Here is a 20,883-nt window from a genome sequence, read left to right as displayed (position 1 = left end):
GCTCTACGCAAAATAAAAAGGGGGAAATTCTCTACAAACGAAACCAAAAGCGAAATTGCGCCGTTGCTTGGCGCCTTCCTTACGGGTGGATGTCTCCGTACAACGTGGACCGACAGAGCGTTGCGTCATGGGCGGCCGTCACGCCTACGGGGAACGAACGGCGGCACGTGCAAGGAGCCGCCGGTGACGGGAGGCCAACGGCACAAAAATTAACCTTGACCAAATTCTGAACGTGCAGTGGGTACCGCCGAAGCAGTGCGGCCACGCGCACACGCTTCCATCCATCCGACTGCCCTGCGGGCGTGAATGACAAAGCTGGCCGCCTAGACGCACACCACGTGACCCTCTAACGTCACGTCCGGGAAGTTTTTGATTGTTTATTTGTTGTCATGGCTACAGTCAGCCTTGGTTAATGCAAATGGCGGCGCCCACTAACTCGGCGCGCTCATGCTCGTTGCTACGCGGCTAGATTTAGAAGAATATAGCGTGAAAAAGAAGCACTTTGCGCCGCACCACTGCTCTCTCAAGTGTCCTTACATCTTCGTCGTGTTGTTATGGTGGTACTTTGTGCTTTTGGTGCTAAATACCCCACGCAAATCGCTACACCGAAGCGTCCACCATCCCCCTCTAAAGGCTTCGGAGTCTTCCTTGCCGTGTTTTCGGTGTTAAGACCCACGCTACGCAAGTAGCTTTTGTTGCAGCTCCAAGGCGTGCACGCCAGCCGAGACAGCACTCAATACACTACGCAGTCTACCGTGTTCATCTGTGCGAATGCCGAAGCCCAGACATACGAACAGGTTGGTATCAAACGACTTGGATGCCATATGATATATTGGGCGAGCGAAAGAGAAAACTATACTTCTCGATAACGTTTGGTGCTTTTTGGCCTTAGCTGCTGCGCGTTAGGCATATTGAGCGGGATGAAATTGCAGTGGAGGGACTAGGTGACGTACAAACGCGCGTACGAACAAATTTTTCACTGTCAGAAGTCACATTGATGTGACCGAACGATGTGAGTGAGGCTTTAGTAATGTGCACACAGGCAGAATTCAGAAAAGCGCCTTGAAGTTTCTTGCCAGGCTGATGCGACGTAGCAGTGTGTCATGTGGTTCCTGAACTTCTCTGCTGCAGCACGGAAAGTTGGGCTAGTTGGAATTCATCTTGGTGGGGAAAGCGCTCGAGCGTTGACTGCTGCTTTCTTCGTCCCTGCTATTTCAGCGGTTTTTTCACCACAACAAGCTTCTCTGTCTTTTGTTTTTCTTTGTCGAAGCAGTATTTTGCACTTTTTCTTTCAATGTATGTGCCACCCTTGCCCTGTTTTTCTCCAAACATAGAGTTTGGGAAAAGGGACGATTTTGTTTGTTGTGAATAAACCAGGCCAGTGGTTGGAAAAGAAGCTTTTATGTGCGCTTTGCAGACTTTGCAGAACATGTCACTAGTTGGAAAAATTGCACGTTAAATACATGTGAATACTTTCTCAATCCTGAATGGTCAGAAAAGCTCAACCTCAAAATTCAAACATGTTCAATTCTTCTTACTAGAGTGCTACGTTGAGCTAGTTAGTATGAACTGAACACACCGAAAACAGCGCACATGAGGTACGGGCAGTGCTCCGTGTTTGTCTTTTCCTTCCACTCCGTCCTTGAGCTGTTTTCAGTGTGTTCACGTTCACAGTACTGAAAGGGCACAGACATGAATGCAGTATGCCACCACTTGCACAGTGCAGTCACGCAACATGAGCATTCATAAGTGCTAACGGGGGTGTGCAAAAAGTTACGCACAGATTTCAAGACTGAGTTCTCTGCCATAAGCAACTGTCGAAATCTAGCAGTGTTACATACGCAGTGTAGCAGGATATTGGTGATGCAGCATTTTTCCGGCTACTTTCATCATTGAATGTCTCGCAGGTTCTACACAAAAGATCTTGCAGCCTGGGGAGAACAAGCACAACCAGGACAGGGCATGGTTGTAATGGCGGATCTCTGTGTCATACGTTTGATCGATGAGCCACGGGATTCCAAGACCCTTGCCATTGGCCGCCTAGGCCTGGCCTCCTGAATGGGTCAAGTGACTTCAGGGCCCTGCTGTTTCATCCCACTCTGGCTTCCTGTTGCGGTGGGACCTAAGTTCGTGGTGCCTTGCTTGTTTTTGCTCAGGCTCAAACTGCTTCGCTGCTAACACTTGTCCTTGACATTCTGGCTCGTCCTTTCTGGCGCTCGAGGTGTTCCTGAGTGTCTCGTGTCAGCTAGTGGCTGATCCTGCCATGCAAGACGCTGCCAAGCCTGGGAACCTTCACCTGCAGTGAATGATGTGACTGATTGCACCACACACATGAGCTGTGGTACACCGTGAGTGGTTCATGTGTCCAGCACTAGCCAGCACCATAAACCACAGTAGTGGGCCCTGTTTTGCGAATGTTCTCCCATTCACCATTATTTTCTTTGTCGTGTCATTGGCGGCGTCCTTTTATTCTTTGTGCTGTCAAATGCACCTCATAGAAAAAAAAAGATACACTTCAAATGCATTTGTGTGCACGTCCAGCATACGGCTTTGATCTTTCCCTTCGGCCGTAGCATTACAATGAGTTTAACACCTGCATTTCTTTACAATTGCACTTATATACTAAACACATAGTGTTTTTTTTTTTTTTCAAATTCATTGTATGTGCATCCCATACGCAGACGCTTAACACTAAGTATTGCCGATACCTCCATGATGGCTATACATGTACCACAGGATGTCCCTTACGGGTAAGCTCCCTGCCGAGCTCAAAATGTCCCCAGTGCATTTCCTTTCCTTTTCCTCTCCCGCCAACCACAGCCACCCATGCAACCGCGCAGTTGGTTCTGATAGCACCACAACAGGGTTCTACAGCTACGTGGGGACACTCTTTCTTCTTGGGCCTAAGTTGGTCTCTTGAACATACAAGCCGCAGAAAACCTGGAGGCAGTGCTTAGATGACAGGGTGAACAGGATTGCTACCAGCTGTGTGTCTGACGTTGGGAAATGTGACAGTTGAAAGCCAGTGCAATATTTTGTCGCTACTTTGGGAAGCCTTGCCTGTGGGCTGCAGTTTTGATGAAACATTTGGTTGTTGAGCTTTAAGCGATACCAGTCTGAAACCTGAGTAGTTAGGATGGCGCCTTCTCACGTTGTGCACAGAAAAGAAACAGCTGGGGTACTCAGCCTTTGCAAGGCTAACATACCCGTCTTGAAAAACAAATTTTTGTTTAATTAAAATCAACTGTGCAGGGAAGCTGTGGCGACTAAAGTATAGTGTCTAGTATAGTAAAGCAATAAGCACATCGACTATACAGCCAATGCAGATGCCATTATTAAATGTTGGCAATGTTTTGTCACCTTAAAAAAACAAATCCATGATTAAAGAAATGCATAGAAGTGGCTATCACTTGTTAAGGGAGCTTTAGAGTTTGGCACAGCCTTTGAGTAGCTTTAAATTTGATTACCTTTTTGCTTAGAAAAGCAGTAAATTATTCTACCACACTAAATTTGGGTGTGCAACAGCTTCTTTACATGGACGCTGATGCAAAAGTCTTTTTGTGCCTCAAATCTGTCTTGGCGTATTACAGGGGGAATCAGCACCTCAACACTCAAGGGTTCCAGCTGTGGTGCGAGAACGGTCCCATGTTGAAAACCAAACGCTGCTTTGAGAAAAGTAAGTTTTTGTGTTTTTAATAGATATAAACATATTAACGTAAAGTATCCCGAGAAGTTAGGAAAGTTTATCTATAGTTGAAGCTTCCAGATGTCCCTCTTTCACTTTCACTCGACAGTCTTACTTTTACAGTAGGTGTCCGGTGTGTTTTCTTGCATGTTCTTTCGCTGCAGTTTCATTGCACCTAATTGTATAATGCAAAATGCCTTGGATACAAGTTGTGGTAATGGAACAGTGCGACGAAACGCCATTGGTGAAAGCAAAACAATACCGCAGGGTTTTGTGCCCTAACCACGGTCTAAGAAAGCCCTAACATATGCTGGCTTACTGCTTGTTGCATCTATAATTTGCAGTCCTGTGATCTGTAACTGAAAACTAAGCCAGCTTGTCATTCTCACTCCCTGATTACTTAGGGTGTGGCTCACCAAAATCCCAATACATAAGTGCAAGTTCGTGAAGCAGGAACAGGCACAGTACAAAGGAACAAGCACTGAGAGAGAACAGAGAAAAAGCAATGGTTATTACAGTAAAGCCAGCTTATATCGAACATGGATATATTGAATTATTGCCTACATCAAACCCTTGTATAATTCCGGTAAAAATTACATGCATTTAAATCTTTTTATATCATACGCGATTTTGCTCACAATGGATATATCGAACTCTTCCGCGTGGGATTTCTCGCTCTCCTTAGGCATGTGGCAGGCTGTCTCGCAATATATCGGTGCGCAGCGGTGGCGCAAGTGTCGCTTGCGAGTCCCGCACGAGCTCGGGCGCATCCAAACCGGCCGTGGCCAGGCCGTGGCAGAGTGGACCAGGTCCACGCATGCATGCCGTTGGAGCCGAAAGCGATACATTGGGCGCTGCGGGCTGCGGTGTCACCGAACTTCAAGACCGCGCAACTCGCTGCGCGCACTTCTTGCTCAGTTCGCTGGGTTCGCCATTGTTTGCTTGTATCCATGCTTGTCTCCGCTCTGTCGAAGACACTGAGGACTCCGTACCGCTTCTGAGCGCGAGCGAAGCCATCGCTGCCGTGGCCCTGCTACGGCGATGCTGCAGTGCCATTGAGGGCAGCAGTCTTGTGCTTGTCGACTGTTTAGATACCGTGGAGCAAGCAGTCACCAGCAGCGCGTTGCGCTCCAAGAAGCAGGCTGCACTCACGCAGTTCTTCCACCCCAATAAATGATTATCGATATTGATAATCTGTTCGACAAATTTCGCATTCCTATTTTCTGCTTGTGCAGATTCTGAGAGGTCTTTAGAGCTTGCACTGCTCAGTTGTCCCCATATTGCTGAACTGTTATTCCAAGCGCTTGGTTAGTCTCTGCAGTTCATCTAACCAGGTCAAATGTTGTCTGGCATTGTTCAGCTTTCAATCCACTTTCCAAGTGTTTCTGACAGTCTGAAGGCTTGCCCGAAGCTATGTTTTCTTAGTGGTATCCACTGGCTGCACGTTCAGTGTTGCGTTGTTCTATACGAAGGCATTTCTCTCTTTCTCTTATGCTACTGACACTGGTTCCCCTGATATTCTGGCTTACGTGAAATGATGAAGTGAGAGAGCACTAAACAGAGTTTTGCTCTCCTTGGCACGAGGCAGCAACGTGTAGGCTGGGTAGGGCGGAAACTGAGTCGGCACAGCAGCTGGAAGCAGAAACTTGCATATGCTTTCTACCTTGTAATTGTCTGCGGTGAAGTAAAACAAAGACGTTGCGGAACGGTCCTGGAGCTAGGAACAAATTAAACCGCCAGCGAAGCAACGAAGCACCCCAAACGGGACATTCAAATGAATTCCCCTAATTCATTTGAATGTCCCATTTGGGGTGCTTCGTTGCCTCTGCCTGCGTGAATTTTAGTGCGAAATGTAACGTTTTAAATAATAGTATTACTCGGCTTAAAATGCTTTCTCCTAATCTCAACCCCTTGTCTTTTTTACGTTTCCATGTCCCCAATCACCCCACTTCCTTGTCAAGAAAATGTTTTGCAGCCGGTCATATTGATAGTTTTCTTTTGATAGCAGTTCATGGTAGCACAGTTCCGCATTTTGTGAGGCATCCCACTTGAAAAGTGGCGTGCAACAATTTTTAGGCATCCACAGACTGGTAAACGTAACACCATTTCCGAAAAAAAAAAAGAGAGGAGAAGGAGGAATAAACTTTATTTGTGCGAGTCTTAGGTGCTGCTGTCTGGGCACCCGCCTGGTGGGGAGTTTCCTCTAGTCCGGGATACCCTGGCCTGCACTGGCCACCCGGGCCCTCTCTACCAGGCTATGCTGGGAGGAGAGGTCGGAGCTGGTTAGTTGTGCCACCCAATTAGCTCTCATGCTGCACAGACGATGGCAGGGTAAAAGAGTCAAGAGTAGAAAGGTTGTCCCCTTCACACGCGGCGGTGCAAGCATGTGCAAAGCACTTTCTTCGCAGATCAGTGAGTCAACTTCTGCTTTCACAATGTTATTTTGTTTGCAAGACCAATCTACCTGTCACTCCAAAAGGGTGAGGAGGGGGGGGGGGGGGAGGGGGGTAGAGTGGCCGTGCTTCTGCATATGAGGAAACAATTGGGCCCATCGACTAGCATGCAAAGTACTTCTATGCAGGTACTCAAAACCACCCTAGCAATTCTCCAATCTGCTAACTTCAAACAGGCACGCAATCAGTGGCTCGATCCTACAGTAATCGTAGCTTCCGACAAGGACTATCTCCGCAGCGCCTCCAATTTTCATAGTATTCCTCTACTTCCCTGCAAGACTGCTTGCCCGGTGGCTGCAAGTGACATTCTGGTGGCTACAAACTGAACCCTACTCACCTCCCTCCTCTTCTGTTTTCAGTGTTTTTGCAGCAAAGAAAGCCGCCGTTCCCTGGCACCCAGCGGCACCCAGGTCGGCCTTGAGCACTGGCTGTGGATCTACCTGCTGCATTCAGCTTCCAGAGCTCTGGCGGTGGCTTCGCCTCGGGGGTGGGGGGGGGCAACTTCCCTCCTGAACTGGGTGGCACCAGATTTGCATGCTACCACAGCTGTTGCCAATGGGTTTTGGCAATTGTTGCACAAGTTTATTGGGGGTCCACAAGCTCCTGCCAGCAATTCAATGCTCGGACGGCACGGACACAGAGCCAAAAGTAGAGTGTGTCACGGTCAAAGACAGTGATGAAATATGAGAACTTGTATCTAGTTTCTTTTTCCAGGATTTTGTTATCTTCATAGCAGCCTAATGGCAGAAAAATGTGAAATAAATGCATTCAACTACAACTGTGCACGCATTTCTTCCCCTCCCTGTCCAAATTTAGCATCCGGGGAACTCATTCACAATTTGTGAGCCTTCACCGCGGCACACCCGTACGAGGGCGTAAAACCCAAATTTAAACCTCTAAAATCTTGAAACTTTTACCCACATCACAATGGTGCCTGTGGAGAAAGGGACGAGCCGCGCAGACCCCTCCCGATGGTGCCTTTAATCCAACATACTTCTGATGATGATAGTGGGGCATGAGAGAAGGATATCCACTTATTTCACAACATCCTCCCCCGCGCGACAATGAGTATGGTTCGTGTCCGAGAAATTGTTCAGTCCATGGAGAGCTAAGTTCATGTCCGAGTGGGCCAAAAAAGTTCGACACATGTCGGCTTCCACCTCCATCGATGGAAACAATGCCGTGGCTTTCTTGGACCTGTGAGCCAAGCTACTGCAGCCCCTTGATGCAGTCTTTTGCTTGTCCGGATTGCAGGTATTTCTTTCTGTTTGCACAAGTTATTTTTCCTTGTAGCAGCCGGGTGCACGTGAGTCGTACTCTCGTTGCGGCTCTTTTCAGAGCGCACGGTTCGGTTTCTAGTGTTAGCTGCTGTTGCAGTTCTGCGCTTTGAGTTGTGTTTCACTGTGCGTTGTCTTGCAAGAAGGAGAAGATTCTTCCTTCGTACCCTCAACAGTAGCTGGCACTGGTGATTATTATCCAGCAGTGGCAAATTGAGAGCACCGCCGTTGAGGTCCTTTGTCCTTGAACAATTAATTCTAGCAGTGTCGCCTTTCTTTGTCACGTGCTGCTTTCTCAGTGCCTTACGTTTGAGCAATGGAGGGCCAAGTACGCGAGGTTGTAACGAAGATATCATTTTCTTTTCGCCAGGAAAATCACTGTCAAACATCGTGGGATTCATACTTTTGCACTCTGTATCATTGGTTTCTTGGAGCACCGTTTCTCCTTCACAAGGCTTCTCCTGGGGCATCTTCGGTGTCCGGTAATCGATGTCAAAGTCGCTGGTGGTTTCCATAGTATGCGAAAGTCCGGTCCTGGCAGAAATCATTGCCTTTCGCTTCATGAACGTAGCGGTGGTTGTCTCTCCCTCACTTCCAGCTTCTTCGGGAGAATTCACAAGACCGTCGGCTTCCATTGGGTAATATATTGGAAATTCCTGTTCAGTTCTTGTCGTCCGTCGTCATTTTCTACTCCACGAGTTTGATTTGCATATGACGTTTTGCTACTTTCCAAATATCTGGTCTGATTATACCGGCGTTCCCTGCGTTCAGCGCGAACTCGTTCTTCGAGAGAAGCAATTACGTTTTCACGAGCTTTCTTTGTTTCAACTATTTTAAGTTCAATCTTAGATTTTGCCATAAAAACTAGGTAGTCAAAGTTGAATGCGTCTTCATACTCGGCCTCCAGATTATCAATGTCTACACAATATTCTACTTCTCAGTTAATTTGGCGCAGTTCATCGTGATGTACTGTTAACTTAGTAGCAAGCTCACTCAACTCACTAATTGATGGTCTTGTCACTGGGAGGAGGTCTTCAACTTGGCCGATGATTGTCGTGATTTCTAGTCGGACGATGCGCCGCCTTTCGAGATGGGCCTCCATGGTCCGGTCCAGCGTCGCGTCTATTGTTAGAGCTGGCGACCGGGCTCAGAAGGCAGAAGTCGGCGTCGTTTCCTCGTCGGTCTTGTCTGCTCTCACGGACATCTCGTGCTGTGTCGGGCAGATATCTTGTGGCTGGGTTCGTTCAACCTTCTTCTTCTAAGGCTGCCCCGCTGTTCTCCGAGTTGGAGGCTTCCTGTACGGCTTCATTCCCAATCTCCAGAGGTAAGAAGGCGGTCGAACAGAAGCGAAATACGCTCGCTGTAGCTCACCTCTGGAGGTCCCTTCTCCCGGGTTTCGGCACCAGCGTGTGGAGGATCCAAGAGAGCACCCGTTCTCGTAAGGCGATGGAACATACTGTGAGCGAGGCAGTGGGCGCAGCTTCGTCTTCTTCTTTACCCCAGCTATCGCCCTCTGCCTGCGCCCATCTCATTTATTTACAACAGTGCCATCATTGCAACCAAGCAAGTCATTCTACCCTGATCGGTTTTGACACCAGCTGTGTTCCTGTGAATGCTCAGGCTGAGTGAATGGCTACACTTGGTTGCTCCTTTCCTGATTGTAACTCTGGTTGATCCTCCAAAGGCCTGGTCGACGCATCACCAAGCTTGTTGCCTGGACACCGTGATTTTATTTTGCACTTGTTTTGTCAGCTGTCCTAATGGTTTCAACCTTATCCGGAAACAGTGCTGAAGACACTTGCCTTGACACCATCCAGCAAGGCAGCATAGGCAGCCCATGCGACGGTTTGTCCTCCAAGCACAAGGATGCCAAAGGCCTAATACTGATAGTCGAGATACTGCACAAGTTTTTGACCACTGTAAGTTAAATGGGGACGCCGTATTTAGTGTACAAGTGAGACAACATTCGTCAGTCTTCGAGATCAACGAGTTCATCAACAGCATGCTGTACATGATTAGGGGCTCACTGCCTATCGATGAAGTGCGGTAGTGGATTCAAGAGGAATAGTGCAAACAGATTTTTAGCATGAATTGAGATTTTCACTCGCGCTTTTACTGAGCTTCACGCTACTTGCAATAATAGAAAAAGATGCGAAAATGATCATGAGCATGACGAAGGCATATAGGAAATTGGTGCAAGACGTAAAGCCACCAAATGTACTGACCTTTCAGCATGCCACATGCAAAACGTCCGAATTATTTACCCGCGCTTTTAACTGTGTAGCCGAAATGTAGGCACTGGTTACTCATGAAGTCATTTGAACAAGTTACAAGTGGTACCTCGTGCGCTTCGTCCGGACTGGCGATCCCGAGACGTGTTTGTGTCGGCCAAACCACTAGACGCACCACTCCGTAGCAGCCGCTTCCGACAAGCTTACGCAGCAGATTACGCATGCCTGAACTAGACTCCTCGGTGTCATTTTGCAGGCTGACGAGCCAAGAAAAATCGCCTATTTGTTCCAGCGACAGGACGGACGCGGCAGGAGTCTGAACAGCTCGATCACGACGTTTCAAGAGAACCGACGGGCGTTACCAAAAAGCGCGCTGTTTCGCGCGTCCGTCTGATACGCCTTCTTCATTTTATTAAAGCATTAATGTCAGAGCTTTAAGATAGTGTCATGCGTTTGCAGATACACATCTGTTGATACTGTCCAAGCGCGCCTGACGATCACTATCACTCGTAGCCACGACCGGCTCGTGCTCGTAGCGTAGACGCAGGGCGCCGCCATTTGCTTATACAGCTACCATAACAACGGAGGCGACAACTTTACAAAGACCTTGATAGGCTCCAACAAAATTTTAAGCCAAATAAATTTCAATATGAGCTTGATTTAAACACACGTTGTTTATTTAAGCACTAGTATAATAAACACACCGGACATGACGTTGAGAAGGTCACGTGGTGTGCGTCTAGGCGGCCAGGATTGTCATTCACGCGCCCTGCGGGGCCGCGCTTGTTCGCACCGGAGGGGCTCTTGAGTCTTGTACCGCTCGCTCGGCCGGCCACAACAGCGCTTCCACCTGGGTGTAACGGCCGCCCTATCCCCAGTTTCAGTTTCCAAATCGCCGGTTCTTTCTGGTCGCTTGAGGCGTGTTCGCGCGTATTCCAGGCCGTATATTTTGTAGCTGTTACCTTCTCAGTTAGGCTATACGAAAGAAGGGGCTTTCTCAAGGTCAAATTTTTCGCTGCAGTTGGCCCTTAAAAGTTAAAAATGTCAGTCTACAATTTGCCGAGTGGATGCGCTACAAAGTCTGCGTTGGGAAGCCGTGCTGCTTGACTTTTCATTGCATTGAGTTTTGCATGACTTGCAAACATCGTTCGTATTCTATGAGTGTCATATCACAATACCAACCCCCCCTGCATTTGCGCCCCATGCAAACAACATGCAATGGCCTTCCCGCGCATATGCCGAAGGATTTTTCGCCTCCGGTATTGAGCGCAGAAAATGCTGCTGCCTGTCGGTGCTGCCCATTTCCCCTGAATTTCCCCTTACCAGCATAAAACATACAAGAATTTAGAGCCCAGTAATATTGATTGATTGTGGGTTTAACGTGCCGAAGCTGCACGTGTGCTATGAGGCGCACCGTAGTGGAGGGCTCCGGATTAATTTTGAGCACCTGGGGATCTCCAACGTGCGGCGAAATCTCGACACATGGCTGTTTTCGCTTTTCGCCTCCATCAGAAAAGCAGCCACCGCGGCCTGGATTGAGCTCGTGCCCTTGGGCTCAGCACCCAGTACCATGACAATCTTGAGCGTGTGAGACCCCCCCCTTAATGCAACAATGCGTGAATATGGACGCATTTAACCATAAATTAAGACGTAAATGCTGCGTCGTCAACGCGCTGCAAAAGTGCGCCTTCGACGCGCGCGCGGGAGGGACAGAAAATTCCTTAATGAGACCGAAGAGGTCAGCCCTGCATAATGCTGGGATTGTTACTTCAGACGGTTCGATGCGCGCCAGTGCTTGTTCTTCCGCGTAACTCTTTTGTTTTCGTTTAGGAGGATTGGGCTGTCAAGGTGGAATATTTGAAGCTGTGACTTATCCTGGAAATAGCTATTAAGGCCTTTTATACCGTCAGGAAACTTTGCTGTTGCTGGTGGCAATTCTTTCCTCGAACAATAAATCCATCTGGCACCCCAAGGACCTCAAGGCCTTTTTTATCTTTATATTCACGTGCCCTGATCTGGGAATCGCCGCTGCCGGGATCCCGCGGAGGCCATCTCTGGATGCGCGTCACGTGCCCGGACCAGCCGTTCAGGAGGGCCACCTTCACCCAGCAACCTATATTCCTGGAGGAAGCAGGCGGAGCCCAAGCATGTGGAATCGCTCGTTGCCACACTTGTTTACCACCCATGGCCTCGCTGCGCGCCAGACTAGACCGCGTCCTTTCTCGTAACATCCGGCGCGCCGATGCTGTGCTGGGGAGGAAACTATCGAACATCCCCGCCCATCACCTTCCTTCATCTAGAGAAGCCTTGACCGCCGGTCAACGCGACAGGCATCGAAGAACGCGGAGAACGGCAGTTCTAGTCGTGGAAGGAGCATTCAGCCCCACTTTTAGTTATTTTTCACGCTAAGTAATAGAACACTCTGCGTTCATTTGCGTCTGCCTCTTGGGGGTGAGATGTAGCTTGTAACCTCACAAAAGATTCATGTGGGAGCAGCGGTGTCGCGGTAACGTTTCTCCGATCTCACCTTGCACTTCCGAACAGAGCAGGTGGTCGTTCTCTCTATTAATTTTCGTGGGCGGGGATCACCTCCCGCCACCTCTCTGTTCTACCCTTTTGTTGTGTATACGTCTCTCTCACGCTTTCCCGCGGGTGTGCATGTAGCCAATCCTCTCTGTGCGTGCCGCCGGCACACAAATATAGCATGACCTACCGCTAATCTGAACACGCCGATACGAAAACCTTCTACAAGCTTAAAAAGTACTTGCCAAGTTTTTATGAACGCCCTGCATATAAAATGCGCCAAGCTTTAACCACATCGCTAGCAGGTCTGGATTATGCCTAACTTTCGCGACATCCCCAACATTTTCGTCCAGACTGAGACGCGTTAAAGGAGCCATGAAGAGAAAATACAACTTCGTTTAATTTGAAAGAACGAGGATTCAGTATCTCACTCAGCTCCATTACAGCCACAAAAGTTGTTTTTTTAACGACAAAAAAGCAAGAAATATTTAAAAACTTTCGAATTTTGCGCCACAGTGATGTGTTATGAGAAAGAATGACGTCATACGGGTCAGCAATAAAACATAATTTTCAGTGCGTTAACTGCATGTTAGCATTCAAGTGATGCGGTCAAATGGAATTAGAGGCCCCATTACAGACGTCCAGTCATGTGTGGTCGCGATAGGTCAGTTAGGCGGCCGCCAATCGCACAAACAAGGTTCCGTGACGTCATAGAAAAGTTGCAGGAAATTGGCTAGGGGGTCACGACTGCTTCAAACGTTTTCTTTAATATATCCGTTATTTGTTCGAAGATTGCGATGATATTGGTATCATTGTTATCGGGACTAAGCACTCTTACTAATAAACCCAACCTGTATTTTGTCTTCATGGCTCCTTTAAAGGAGCCATGAAGAGAAAATGCAACTTCGTTTAATTTGAAAGAACTAGGATTCAGTATCTCACTCAGCTCCATTAGAGCCACAAAAGATGTTTTTTAACGAAAAAAAAAGCAAGAATTCTTTAAAAACTTTCAAATTTCGCGCCACAGTGACGTGTTATGAGCAAGAATGACGTCATACGGGCCAACAATAAAACATAATTTTTAGTGCGTTAACTGCACGTTAGCGTTCAAGTGATGCGGTCAAATGGAACTAGAGGCCCCATTACAGACGTCTAGTCATGTGTCGTCGCGACAGGTCAGTTAGGCAGCCGCCAATCACACAAACAAGGTTCCGTGACGTCATAGAAAAGTTGCGGGAAATTGGCTAGGGGGTCGCCATGGCTTCACACGTTTTCTTTAATATATCCGTTATTTGTTCGAAGATTGCGATGATATTGGTATCATTGTTATCGGGGCTGAGCAGTCTTTCTAATAAACTCAACTTGTATTTTGTCTTCATGGCTCCTTTAAGTAACAAAGCGGCGCTGAGCGCTGAGCAGGAGCGACTGGCAACTCTGCCCCTGTCCCTGGCTACGCCGGTGCAATGGGAGGCTACGCTGTTCAGCTACGAGCCACCGGTGCAAGAGTGTGCAATTCTGATGGCGGACTCACCGCTATGGCCCACGGGCGCCTGGCCGTCGACTAGGGCACTTCAGTGTTCCGGTGCTCCCAGCCGGCGCCTCTTTCTTTTCAGCTTTGGGTAAATAAAGTTTTTACAACTACCACCGATGGGTCGCACTGTGGCTGAGCCGCAGATGATGTAATAATGCCAGTTCATCTCAGTAAAAAAAAAAAAAAAAATCTGGAGCAGTGGGCTCCGTACACCGAGGTCGGCCATGAAAGCGACTCGGAAGCTGCTTTGCAGATAATGCACCACGTTTTGTCGTCACATGGCGAGCGAAATTGATGCCCTTAGCTGCACTGTTTATGTCAACGTCCTAAACATGTATTGCGAAATAATGATTTAAATCAGTAGATCGAAAATGTGATGTCCCTGGCAAACGAAACGCCCGAAGCATGCATGGCCGACAGCTAAAAGAATAAAAATCACGGCAATTGAGTTGAAAAGAGAGTGGTTGAAATTCGGTCTAGGTGGGATTCGAGTCACGGACCTCCAGAAGGCTATACGCCTCGAGCTTCGCGATCGCTGCGCCGCCTGCCGCCGCTTCTCTGCGGCGTTCGCGGGATGTGCGCTGCGTGGCTGATAGGGGCTCATGCAGTGTTTTGGTTCTGTTTCGCTTCTTTTCGCCTTTCCGCGCCCTAAAAAAACTTGTTATGGTGGCGTCTGTTAGCAAAGAGTACGTTTAGGTCACTGAAAAAGCAGCTGCGCCTTCGTAGAGCATGCGATCACCTGCAAGATCTACCCGGGGACACGGTTCTGCGCACTTCGTCGCCGCACTTCGGGGCGTTGGCGACGGTAGCAGCACATCACCCCTGTCACCTCCAAATACGTCAGGTACAAATGAATTATACTGTCGCCTCGTTTAGACCTGATACTGGCACAGTGAGAGGTTGGCTTCATTTTGCAGCGTGGACAACGAATGCGGCTTCCTTTCGAATATATACGTCGCAGAAAAATATGTTTCGGGGATGTGATTACCCAATCCCGGACAATAACTTATGCCTTTTATCAGAATATAAACCATGCGAAAATGCTAAGTATATTCGAAGCCTGTACGTCGTTAAATATGTGCCCACACACGCATTATAGCAAGAACCAAGGCAATCTTATATGAAACCACAGAAAAATACATGATGTGCAAGTACGGAAGAAACATAATAGCTCTAACGGAAATATAAACAAAAATGCAGGGCAGCTTCTGACATACGTTCGTCGAAACTGAGGCCAGGTAGGGCCCAACGCAAAATGCACTGCTATTTCGCGAGACATAGGGGGGGGGGGGGGGGGATAGGGAGGGGGACGCTGTGTGCAAATCCAGAGCGGGATCAAGCAACGAACATTTTAGTAATCACACACACAAATCTCGCGTTCACTGTGGTTTTGTTTTTCGACTTCAACGAACAGCTGATCATTCGGCGGACGCATTTTTGGAAGTATACAGGATAGGCAGTTCACAAGTGATGAAAGGTGCTCTTAGATGAGTGTGGTAATAAATAAGGCCCTCTGATTTCAGTTTGTGCTTTATTGTTCAGGCTGCCTGTGCCATGTGACGATATTTCGAAGAAGAGTTTAGTCGCGGATACTGATTATATTCTAAGCCCATCTGCGCGCTGCTTTCATGCTTGCAGAGGATATATGTAGCGGATGAATGTTCGCCGGCGCTCACCTCACGACAAGACAACTCTTTGTCGTGTGCTGATCCCCAAGTATAATTTTGCATTATCTATCGTACTTACGTTGAATATTCCCGAAATTAACACACATTGGCTTCTAAATGGTGTTGATCAATATCTGAAGTTTATTATTGGCAAAAGTAACTGGCGTGCTGTCAGGTATGAGTGTTCCGCTGAATATGTAAGCGCACAAAACTGGTTTACATCGTAGTGTATACCCGTAGCATGAACATCAGAGGAACCGGTGGTTACGGAGACACTGCTAGGAAAATCAGGGCAGTGTAACTACAATCGGCTCCATCATACGCCGGTTCCGCGACGCTGGCCTGTGACACACACCTGGAGCTTATACAGACCGAATATACCACACTAAGATCGCGTCAGAAACATTTACACCCTCGTAAACACACCTTATCTGCGAACAGAGTGACTGCTCCACATAAACATGGATTTCAAACGCCCGCAAACGATAACTCTCGGTCGTGAACGTGGCGCAAAAGCAGCGGCGACAGTGGGGAGCGGGACGCGGACTCCCGCGGCTGCTTTCTGAACGGGCCGCTAGGGGGATTTCAGTGGCGCCCCTACAGGCCGCGCTCGAGGCGTATACTGGAATGCATTCCAAAGACCACCACAACTCGGCGAATATAGCTCAATAAAGGTGGGTCTTGTGAATGCGTTGTGGCCTACGACCGGGAAATCTGTAGGAAACATGTATTCAGGTCTACATGAGTAATTTGAGTATGTTAGTTACGGAAACATAAAATACGCGAGTAGCAACGTGCGGCACTCGCTAAACATTTCCTTCGCTTGGGCATGCCAACACAGGTACATGCCGAGCCATTGTAATAGAAAGATTAATAAATAACCCAAGATGATAATTATAAAGTGGGACCTATTTAATGCGTTATGGCTTTTGACGTAAGCATGTGCGGTAGAGACGTACTGGGGCCTACATGAGTAATTTGACCATCAATCAATCAATCAATCAATCAATCAATCAATCAATCAATCAATCAATCAATCAATCAATCAATCAATCAATCAATCAATCTTTATTTGGTGTCAACAACCGCACAGACACCAGGGGCACAGACAAAAAGCCTGAGAGAGAAGGCTTGACGGGTTCTGTGCCCCTGACGTAGCAATGTGCAGTAAAAATATATATACATGGGAAAGGGTAACAAACTTATACACACAGTTGAAACTTCATCAAGCGAGTATTGTTGATCTGCACAGGCGCGAAGACACGCTTCAAACAGAAAAATGAGGACTCCTCTATGACAGCAATTTCACAAAAATGATATCTACTGACCCAGCGAGTTCAGTAATGACGCCAGTGTAAAGGCGAGCAACTGGCGACCATAATTTGTTCGTGTATGGGGCATCACCCGTGTTTCAGCATGGCGAGTATGATTAACAGGACAGTTTCGTTTCATAATTGGTAATTGATCGATGATAATGTTAATTACAAAAATAGAAACTAGGCTAGTGGCTAGGTACATTCCCGCTAGAAGTCCTTGTTGATTGGCGATACGAATGCGGGTGTGGGCCGAGTACATATAGTGACCAAGAGAAAAAAGGACACAGAAGGCATAGGATGACAGTTATAGTGGAAGGACAGGTGCATGTTCGGCAATGGAACACTCGTGCTTTTGCAGTCTCTACATCATCGTGATGGTTTAGGTGTCCTCGTAATTGTTTGCGCACTTATTGGCCAATGGCGGCGAAAATATCCTGTCGGATCATTTCCCGGCGGCGGCGGCCGCTTTTCTGATGGAGGCGAAAAGCGAAAACGCCCGTGGGTTCGAGATTTCGGCGCACGTTAAAGGGGCACTGACACAAATATTTGAAGGCGAGATAACTTGGGAGGAACACATATACATCATCTGCAAAATATCAGCGGCGAATACAGCCTAGAACATATTTAAAATCGATTTTAAAGTGTGCGAAACGCAACCGAGCAGCCAGCAGAGGACCCCGCGCCATCGACATCCCGAGGATATTGTGTAAATAAACAACGTCCAAACACGTCACGAGTTTGTGTTTGCCGCTTCCGCACTGCCGGCGTTTTTCGCCGGCTCGCCCGGCTCGGCGCTCCAATCGGAGGGCCGGAGGGCGGAGCTTCTGCTCTCGAGAACGAACGACCCGATCGTTGGCGGCGGAGGCGCCGTGATTTCGTCAGCTGTTCGGGCAGCTGGCCGCGACCAAAGTTCTACAGCGATTCCAGGCACTCTGTTTGTATTACTGTTTATTACCATCGGATGCGAAAACGCGCCGGAGGCACGAAAAGCCCACTGAGCTAGCCGCACGGTCGCTGTGCAGGCGGCGGCCACGGCCGCGAAGTGGCCCAGGCCGGCGCAGGTAGCTCGAGTGATAGCTTGTTACCGCTGCACGAAATTGTCCCCAAGTCCCGACCATGGTGGCTTACATGAGAAAGGAGTTAATGATGCGATGGCAGGTTGCATTAAAAATTGTCATCTGCACCGCTTACGAGAGCGGCACTCGAATATCCGCCGCAGTGCTAAGTAGGCGGACCTGTAGGCAGACCGGCCGGCTGCTCCCAGCGCGCGTCTGGCCACCCACCGTCTCGAGCGTCGCGCGTCGTTCTTTACCCGCGGTAGCATTTGCACTCGCAGCGCCTGCGTCACATCCACGGTCGCTTTTTAATTAAGCGCCTCACGAGATCAGTACGTGGGGGCATTCGCAGAAACTGCCGTCGATGCGGATTCGACAGTGCTACGGCGGCTCTGCTCTGTGATATCCCTCCGACGGTCACGTGGTCAGCTTTGTTCACACAAAATCCACAAAATCCATCGTTTCGCGGCACTCGCTGAAACCGAAACTGCGACTGGCCGCATTGAAAATGCCTCTAATTAAACAACCGGCGCACGCTGAAGCAAATGAGGTTTCTACAGGTTATAAGTAGGTCACTAGCTACTTATCGCAACAAAAAAAAACAAGATGCAAAATTTTTGTGTCAGTGCCCCTTTAAAGGTCCCGAGGTGGTGAAAATTAATCCGGAGCCCTCAACCACGGCGCGCCTCCTCGCCTGTGTTGCGTCGGCACGTTAAACCCCCACAATCAATCAAATAAATCAAAATATTCTGTCCTATGGTGACCTCGCCTTGACGCATTTTCGCCAGAAAAGGGTGGTTTGATAAAACACAGATTTTCAATGGTGTTGAGGTCAATCTGTTAGCGCTTTGCGCACGCACCCGGGTATAGAGGTGTGTGGTAGCTCACACGGTTTGGTGGTCTTATTGTTGCAATCCCTCTAATACTTTCCCATGTTGGGTGGACACATTTGTCAGAATGGGGCGAAAATCCAGCCTTTTCTACATATTTTCTTGCTTCCTTTCCTTAGCAGGCTGCTGATAAACGCTGTTCAAATTAACGGTAAATAATTCTGGTACGGTGATTGTCTTTGCTCTACTTTTCATTCGTTTAAATATTCCCAGATAAATCAGAGAACTGGGGGTATAATTTACGACAAAGTCAAGCATTGATATTCGATTAATGCGAATTAGAATCAGAATCAATTTATTATTAATGCAAAAATACATAGCATCTTCAAAATATACAGAAGGAGGTCCCACAGTCGATGACTGTAAGGGGACCTCCTGTACAATGTAGAAGTGAAAAAAAGTTTAATAAACACCGCAGAAAGACAGAGAGAGAATTTGTTTAATTACTGACTGACATTTCTAAGGTGAAGCATGATAATGTTGAAAAGAGAGTTGTTGAAATTCGCGTCTGGTTGGGATTCGAACCAGGGACCTCCGGAAGACCTCCGGTCCTCCGGAAGTCTGTGAGAGTCATGTCTTCCTAAAGTGATACCTATTCTTCGAACAGTTCTACAGGAAAAATGTCTGTCTGTTGGTCTGCCTGTCTGTCTGTCTATCACTATAATCATGTGTCCAAAAAATGTTACTTCTGTTTCTGATGCGAGGAGTAAAACGAAAGCTTCGCTTGCCTGGTCCGTAGCTCAACTGTAACTCGTCAACAGGAGGCTCCGTTCCTTCGTCGATTCTCGGTTGGCCGACCGTCTGAGGTGTACAACTGCACTCGATTAAGACTGACGCGTGGCGAATTTCTTGTCGTCGTCTGGCGGGCTACCACTGCGGAAAAGCCGGACACATCTACCACCCCTAACCCTACAAACGACTCTGGCGGCGTGGCCACCCCGTCAACGCGCTTCCTCCTTTTCCCGGGCAGCTGCCGAACCGGAGTGATCAGTACCTGTCTCACACCAACCTCAACAAAGCGCACGTCAACCGTTCTTCGTAGCCCTATCCGTACGTGTCGCAAAGCCGCCACAGCGCAGGCTAAATCTTTCGATTTCGGGCGCTGCTGCAGTAATCTTGCTCAGGAGCACGGCTCGGTTTTTAGAGCGAAGCTTTCTTTGGCTCTTCAGCAAAGTTTGAAGGGGGCTGCTTCTGTCTGGCATCGTGCGCCGCTGGGTTTTATCTTGTTGCACCCGACAGTGCTACGCCCGCTTCTTATGACCGCCCCTGAGGGCCGTCTGGGGCAGCGACTTGCCGCAAGGGGGTGGGGGAGGAGGGGTGCCTTGGGAAACCGCAGTTCCTGCGTATATCACGTTATCTTCTGTAGTGGCGTCTTCGCCAAGGAGACTGAAATTTTGAACGTTTCCCCCTTACGTCTCTGATTTGTCGGCACAGTCGCCACCGCTAGACGTTTTGAAGTCAGCAACTACGCCAAGCACAATAACGCCCGGAACAATTCCGCGCGGAAGCTCATTTCAATCCAGCTTACCACGGTCAAAGCTTGGCGTTACTTCGATTCCTATCTCTTCGTGGGATCTGCAAACTTTCACACCACCAGATAACGCTCTCCTCCGCCCGCCCAGGCCCTCGCCTACGTGGCAGCATCTCATATCTTACAGACTGCCACGGATTTTTCAGTCGGCCCAGTCGCTTCCCACAAAAAGAAGGTCCAAGCTCCTTCTCGCTCACGGTGTGGGAGACGCGTACGTTGCGCGAGTTAAGTCTGGGGACGTGGACATCGCTTTGGCCACCCTTTATATCAGTCCGGCAGCAACGATTGCGCAAAATAAACACTTCCTTGCCCTGCGCTTCGTTCCGCCTCCTCCAAGTACGCCTCCTCCAAAAGAGATACTCCAATCACTTACATACGTGGTGCATGTACGCCGCAGATTATCCCAACCGACCAGCCCATTGACTACCGTGGATCACTCCTGACATCCGCCACCATCGCTCCTGCCACTACGACCGCTGCTGAGGAAACCCCCATTGCACTGCCACCACAGCCCGGGCGGCTACATCGTTGTTACAACATACTCCCAGCAAGCAAGCTGAAACCACCTTATGGGTCGCTTATCCACACCAGTCATCAAGGGTATCCAAACAATTGCAGCCCTTCCCTACAACTAAATCAAATCATGCGGACTCCAGGACACACCTCCATCCCAGTAAATGAGGCGGATCACGCCGACACCACATTACCGTCGAGTGGTAACGGT

The 20,883-nt window shown here is 48.5% G+C and overlaps 1 long non-coding RNA gene across 1 annotated transcript; it reads left to right on the top strand.

Moving 5' to 3' along the window:
• The first annotated feature begins 376 nt into the window (after positions 1–376).
• Positions 377–6,916, top strand: LOC144142307 (uncharacterized). The gene is made up of 4 exons (XR_013316941.1): positions 377–797; positions 1,908–2,348; positions 3,591–3,676; positions 6,498–6,916. It is a non-coding gene; the product is annotated as an uncharacterized LOC144142307 (long non-coding RNA).
• The last annotated feature ends 13,967 nt before the right edge of the window (positions 6,917–20,883 follow it).

The sequence above is a fragment of the Haemaphysalis longicornis genome, unplaced genomic scaffold, assembly GCF_048455015.1.
Source record: "Haemaphysalis longicornis isolate Haplotype H1 unplaced genomic scaffold, Haemaphysalis longicornis Haplotype H1 scaffold_1, whole genome shotgun sequence".
NCBI classification, from domain to species: Eukaryota; Metazoa; Arthropoda; class Arachnida; order Ixodida; family Ixodidae; genus Haemaphysalis; species Haemaphysalis longicornis.
The sequence above is the reverse complement of the archived record's forward strand: the minus strand, read 5'-3'. Positions and strand labels throughout refer to the sequence as shown.